The following is a 7,857-nucleotide window of genomic DNA, read 5'->3' as shown; positions in this document are numbered from 1 at the left end:
AACCAGCAAGACCAGCATTGAAACAAACAAAACCAGCACTGAAGTCAGCAAGACGAGCATTAAGACCAGCAATGAAACCAGCAAGACCAGCAACGAAATCAGCAAGACCAGCAACGAAACCAGAAAGACCAGCATAGAAACCAGCCTTAAGACCAGCATTGAAACAAGCAAAACCAGCATTGAAGTCAGCAAGACCAGTATTAAGATCAGCAACGAAACCAGCAAGACCAGTAATGAAACCAGCAAGACCGGCATTAAGACCAGCAATGAAACCAGCACTAAAACCAGCAAGACCAGCATTAAAACCAGCAAGACCAACTTTAAGACCAGCAATGAAACCAGAAAGGCCAGCATTGAGACCAGTGAGCATATGCAGTTTATTTTTCAGACAATATTTTCACATTTATTTCTGTAATAGTTTTGTATGCTTAATCATCTTTAAAGCAAAGAAAGAAAAAGCACACACTCTTTATCTTTATGCCAGCCAGTGCTCACAAATCTAGTCATGAAAACAACCTGAAGAGCTTGCAGAAATAGAAGCGTAAACTTGTGCATTTGAAAAGCAAAGCAGTGGCGTTGTGCGGTGGAGCAGAGCCTGTGTTTAAGTCAAGCATGCAGAAACATTAAGCAGACTATAGTTACAATTGTTCAATATTATCAAATGATCTGATTAAGCCCATTTAAATATATATATATATGACAAGATGTACTACCCCTGTTTCTACACCCTTATTTAAGGTGGCAATTCATTCTGATAGACATTTGAAGCTACCTGTAGCTCAATCATGACAGATTGAGCTACAGGTAGAACATTCAGGATAGTCTGTTGTTGGATAATATTTTGGTGTTCTTTATTGACAATAAGCTACTATAGACAAACATGTTTCTATTGTTAAATCAAGTTTTTTAGCTTGCTTTCTAAATAGAAATTACACAGTCCTACACAGATAAAACATTTTGCAGCATGTTTGTTCCCCACCAGCACTGAAACCAGCAAAACCAGCATTAAAATCAGCAAAACCAGCATTGAAACCAGCCAAATTAGCATTGAAACCAGCAAGACCAGAATTGAAACCAGCTCTAAAACCAGCATTAAGACCAGTCTTGAAACCAGCATTCAGATTAGCATTGTAACCAGCAAAACCAGCATAGAAACCAGCATTAAGACCAGCATTGAAACAAGCAAAACCAGATTTGAAATCAGCAAGACCAGCATTAAGACCAGCAACGAAACCAGCAAGACCAGCATTGAAACAAACAAAACCAGCAGGGCCAGCATTAAAACCACACCGGCTCTCTTTACCCAGCATCTTTCTCGCCAATGTACGGTCACTGGTGAACAAAATGGATGAGATTCGACTGCGCATCAACCACAGCAAAAGATTATGGAACTGTAATGTCATGATTTTCACAGAAACATGGCTAAACAGCGGGACACCAGACAACGCTATATCGCTAACGGAGCATCAAACATTTCGAGCAGACAGAACGGCGGATGACTCCGGTAAGACCAGAGGCGGAGGATTATGCATTTATATTAACAAAGCTTGGTGCACAAACTCTGTCGTCGAAACTAGTGTGCTAACTGTAGCGTTTAAAGTGTGTGTAACGGTTTGTGTAACCACACATGTGTGTTTTGTGAGGGTGCGGGTTGTTGAGCAGTAGGTGGGGTTGTTTGGCAGCTATTAGAAATGATATGTGCAAAGAAAGCCAAGCTTTACTAAAAATGCCTGAACAAGCATATTATTATACATTTTTAAATTGAATTATGAGACTGCCCCGTGGTTGATGTATGAACATCTATTTCCTGAAAGAATTTCCAGCTGTTAATTACAAATCCTTTGTAAGAATCAACATTTTAAATGTGTTAACTAACACACTGAGGACAAGTTAAAAGAAAACACACACGTATATGTAAAAAAATATCAGTAACGCTTTCTTTGACGACCTGCAAAGTACCACGTAAGTACAGTGAAATAACGCTGTACTTTTCTGTTTTTTTAATAATAAAGTATTATGAACATATGTGTAGGTGTAAGGGTACAAACTGTAATGCTTGGGTAATAATTGGGGTAACAATAAGATATTGAACACACAAAGTACCATGTAAGTATATTGAATTTACGGTGTACTTATCTATAAATGGTAAAGGAATAAACCATAATGTTTGGGTAATAAGAGGGTAACAACATGCAAAGTACCGTGTACTGTAAGTACTGTGTGTTAAATTTACAATGTACTTATCTTTAAGTACTGTATACATATACTGTAAGGAATTATGCAAGGGTGGTGACAACCTAATGAAACCTGCAAACATCTGTCTAAGTACATTAATAATAGTACCCTTATTCAGTGCTTGGGGTTTTATATGGTGTGTTTAATGAATAAAAGGTTTACAACCTGTGAAATCAAGAAACCTTATGGTATACTGTATGTATTTTAAAACTGCAGTTCAATATAAAATATATTTCCATGCTCTACTTACCTTATGAATGTTTACTCGTGATTTCACCACCGACAGCAATGTCTCAACATCACCATCAACAAATAACTTTGCATGATATAGACCTACCGTCAGGGTTCAATGCAGATTAAAACAGGCTAGCTTTACTGCTGTTTGCAGAGGGGGGGGGGGGGGGGGGTAACTGTTACATTTCAGTAAATGTATAGCTGATGCTTTATAGAAAAATGTCCAGCTTCTTCTCCCCTTGTCTATCTATCTGTCTATCTATCTATCTATCTATCTATCTATCTATCTATCTATCTATCTATCTATCTATCTATCTATCTATCTATCTATCTATCTATCTATCTATCTGTCTATCTATCTATCTATCTATCTATCTATCTATCTATCAATCTATCTATCTGTCTGTCTATCTATCTGTCTGTCTATCTATCTTTCTGTCTATCTGTCTGTCTGTCTATCTATCTGTCTATCTATCTAGATCAGGGGTGGACAAATTTGGTCCAACTCTAATTACATACACCTGCTTATAGATTTGAAGTTGTCTTGAAGACACTGATTAGCCTGTTCAGGTGTGTTTGATTAGTGTTGCAGCTAAACAATGCAGGACACCGGCCCTCCAGGACCGATTTTGCCCATCCATCCATCCATCCATTCGCCTGCCTGCCTGCCTGCCTACCTACCTAGCTATCTACCTACCTATCTGTCTACATACCTACCTACCCAGCTACCTACCTACCTATCTATCTATCTATCTATCTATCTGTCTGTCTGTCTGTCTGTCTGTCTGTCTGTCTGTCTGCCTGCCTGCCTGCCTGCCTGCCTGCCTGCCTGCCTGCCTGCCTGCCTGCCTGCCTGCCTGCCTGCCTATCTATCTATCTATCTATCTATCTATCTATCTATCTATCTATCTATCTATCTATCTATCTATCTATCTATCTATCTATCTATCTATTCATCTATCTACCTACCTACCTACCTACCTAGCTAACATCTCTACTGCTTCTGCTTAGTCTCTTAGACACGAGAGAGAGTAAAAGCATACCTGTTCATTTTTATATTAGGGATGTTAATATACAGTAAGCAGTAACAATGTTTAATTGTAATTTCAAAACCAACATTATTTACTCTACTGTCACAATCAAGTAATCTCCTTTTTATTTTAAAGCGTTCTCTTAAAAAATAATAATAATTGATATTAATTGAATTAATTTCTTGTCATATCATTAGATTTAACAGACACTTTCTTTCCAAACTGGCAGAACATCAGGATTGAAATCTGCTAAAGCCACCTGTGTCCGCCTGAGATTATTTAGCGAATAATGCTAATGGCTGCTCATAAAACTATAGCACAATGAAAAATCTGTGATCATCTCTTTATAAAACATCTAAATCAATCTAAAGCGACATTAAAAGTGTTGGGTTTTAATCTGACCCAGGTAAAACTAAAGGCATATTTTAACACTTCTGAAGTACAGGATGTTTCAGCATTATAGCTGATTTACGATATCGTTCGTGTGTGTTTTTATTATTCTTACAGTGTGGTGTTGGATGTATACTGTAAGGACTAGTTTGAGATTAAAATAGAGCACGGGTGTCAACCTCCTCTCAAATTCCTGGAGGGCCGCAGCTCTGCACAGTTTAGTTCCAACCCTAAATAAACACACCTGATCAAACTAACGGAGTCCTTCAGGCATGTTTGAAACCTACAGGTAAAGCTGCGGTCACACTGGACTTTTCTACCCATAGACTTCCATTCATAAGCAGACCAGAAACACCAGCTTGCTGCATTCAAAAGTTCAAGCTTGGTGAACTCTGACCTATGAAATCACATCACTTGACAGCATGAGACCAATCAAGCATCAAAACATGACCTCAGTGTACATAAATATAAAACCAATCTCTTGCTTTTTTATATGTCTAATCGTCTTGTTTAATCCCGCCCCTTTTCGCAGCACCGTACAACAGAATTTCACTAGCTTCAACTGTAGAGTGACCGCAGCTTAAGTGTGTTAGAGCAGGGTTGGAACTAAGTACTCCTCTCAAATATGGGATGGTGAAGGGTTTTGTTGCATTTGTTGTTTGTGTGAGAATTGAAAAATACATGGTAAATGATAGATCATTTAATATTTACTCATTCTTGAGTGAAGTGGCAGTTTAGTTACATCTTGTGGTTTTTTGGAGGGGGGGGGGGGGGAGTAAATGAACAATTTAGGGGGAATTTATAAGTTTTGTTTGTTTGTTATTCTCATGCATAGCAAAAATAAAGTGTATTGCTTCAACAGCAGTGGTGGAGCAATGGGTTATTTTGTGCTCATGTGTATTAGATGTGTAAGGTGTCAAAGTTTATTAATACGTTCCATTTTTAATTTTCTCTGATATCTACATTGAAGGGACGTAGCTTTATAAAGTGCAAACAATCTCCACAAAGTGTTTTACAAGCATATTTGCAAGCCAAGGAATCAGCCCTAGAATGGAAATGACTGATTTGACCATATTTGGAAGGGTGATGTTGAATATTGTGGAATGAATTGGTTAAGTCAAACAACAGGAAACTACAGATGTGGTAATTGCAATCATTGTGATAACATACTCAAAACGAATATATTTAGAGATCCATCATCAGGCCGAGAATTTAAGATTAATTCATTTATTAATTGCAATACTACATTTGTAGTTTATCGACTGGAATGTCCGTGTGGATGTTTTTATATAGGAATGACTAAGAGAAAATTAAAATTGAGATTAGCGGAGCATAAAAATGCGATACGTACCTGTAACCCACAATATCCTATGGCCCTACACTATAAAAATCAAGGTCACGGTAATCCCAGTTCATTAAAAATAGTTGGGATTGAACATATTTATAATTCGACAAGAGGAGGAGACAGGATAAAAAGATTAAAACAGAGAGAGACTTTTTGGATCTATACGTTAAAAGCAACTAGATTCCCAGGTCTAAATGGTGAATTAGACTTTTCTTCATTTTTGTAAAACAGTTTATCCATAGATGATCCACTGATTATCATCATACATTGTAGAATGTGTTTATATTTTTCTATGTATACATGTTTGCATACGTATATGTGTGTATATATGTGTATATGCACATGTAAATGAGTTTGGAAGTATATATGTACATGCCATGTTTATGCATTTTTTGTATATCTGTGCATAGTTTAAAGTCGCCCTCTATCTATGCTGAATTAATGATGATAGTTGACTATGTCGGTTAAATTATTTGAGTATTGTAGAGATGTTTGAATGAGTCACGTGACCTTAGTACTCAAAAGAGACTCTAAACGCACCTGATCACTGTTTACCCTGATGAAGGCAGACCGCTGCCGAAACGCGTAGGTTTCTTTTAAGATTAAGCCATGTGAATAAAGGCTTTTTAAATTTTCCACATATTCCGAGTGCCTTGGACTAATTTCTTTTGATGTTTTGATGAATCCCTCACCCAAAGAGCACCGATCAAATATTTGAGTTACCCCTGAGCGCTTTTTGTTTGTCTTTTCTGGATTTATATACAAGGACGCAGAGGGATCGCTCCATCTAAAAGCTGCTCCGTTTTCAGACGTAATCGGGGAATTATTTACCATTTTAAGAACATGGCATCTGGATATTTTTCATATTCCAAAGAAGAAGGTGAGAAAATCATCGTTGCAGACACCTTGTTGAATTCAGAATCTGCAGTACAACATTTAGACTTCAAAAAAATGTTTAATGAACTTAAAAAACAGTCGGAGAAAGAACTCAAACTACATCTACATATGGTGACGTTATCTGATTACTGGAGGGAGAACATGATTCCCAGAGGACTAAGGATTAAAAAATTTCCTTCGTTTGGATATGAAGACACAGACTTTAAACAAAAATGGGAAGCAATTTTAAACAAATGCTCCCTTGATTTGATCCTATTACTGATTGAAGAAGCAAAAAAACAGAAGATTGAAACCTGCAACCAAATTACAAGAATTAAAGAAGAGATTGCAATAAAAGAACAAGAATATCTGCAGTTTGAAGAGAAATTGAAAGTAGATTTGGAGGCACTCTCGAAAAAACTTAAACAGGATAAATTGTTCAAATTCGGAAGAGATGAATCAGATTATAAAGAGAATAAGGTATATTTGTGGCCTCAGAGAAAAGAAAGAATCCATTATCAGCGAAGGAGATCTGTGTCCTTTAATTTACCAAGTAGCGATGATGATCAGTCGATACTGGAAAAATCACCCAGAAGAGATTTTTTAGGAAACAAATCAAGAACATACCAGAGGTTTGGAAAACCGGGAAGCGAAAAACGAGACGAGGGAGAAATAGATCGACCAAGATCTCAGATCCAGGGCAGATATACACGGAGCCGAACAAAGGAGATGAGGTGATAAATATCTCCAATATACCCCTATCGACAAGCTGCACATCAGTTCTATCAAAAGGCTTAACATACTCCCCGGTTAATACAGCGAACGAATTTCAGACCAAAGTGGATTTATTTAAATTTCATCGTAATTTACAATTAAAGGTCTGGTATCACATCTCTACGGCAGAAACGCGCACCTATGAAAAAACGGCAACAACCTTTAAGCCTAAATCTATTTTTACCCCATGCGTTTCCAACTCGACGATGAACTCGTTCTATAAGAAAGTGTCCTATGAGATTGATAAAGTTTTTGCCTCCAAAAAGAAAAAACACTTTAATCTTTCAAAAGACGAGATTAATGCTTTGGACTGGCTATCAAATAACGACAATCTTATAATTAAAAGAGCGGACAAAGGAGGTGCCGTTGTAGTACGGGGCAGAGATGAGTACATCAAAGAAGCCTTACGACAACTACAGAACTGTGAGTATTATCTACCTTTGGAACTTGATCCGACAGAAAAGATAAAAATGGAACTGATGGAAATACTGACATTTGCTAAAACTGAAGAATGGATTACACAGAACGAGTTTGATTTCTTGTGGTCAAAAGAACCTAGAATCCCTACTTTTTATATGCTGCCTAAAATACACAAAAGTTTAGAAAATCCACCCGGCAGACCCATAATTAGTGGGAATGAATCGATCACAGAACCCGCCTCAAAATTTGTTGATTATTTTATAAAATCGAGTGTTAAAAATCTACCCTCTTACATTCAGGACACAACTCAGGTATTAAACACTATTAAAAATTTACAATGTGCTGAAACCTGTATACTGGCAACTATGGATGTTGAATCATTATATACAAATATAGATCATAAAGAAGGTCTAGAAGCATTGTTATATTATCTAGGAAAGAGACCACTGTCAGAAAAACCACCAACTTGCTTTATTGTACAGTTGGCTGAATGGACATTGAAAAACAATGTTTTCTTGTTTCAAGAACAATTTTATAAACAAATTAAGGGAA

This window comes from Danio aesculapii, chromosome 1, assembly GCF_903798145.1.
Source record: "Danio aesculapii chromosome 1, fDanAes4.1, whole genome shotgun sequence".
NCBI lineage: Eukaryota > Metazoa > Chordata > Actinopteri > Cypriniformes > Danionidae > Danio > Danio aesculapii.
The sequence above is the reverse complement of the archived record's forward strand: the minus strand, read 5'-3'. Positions refer to the sequence as shown.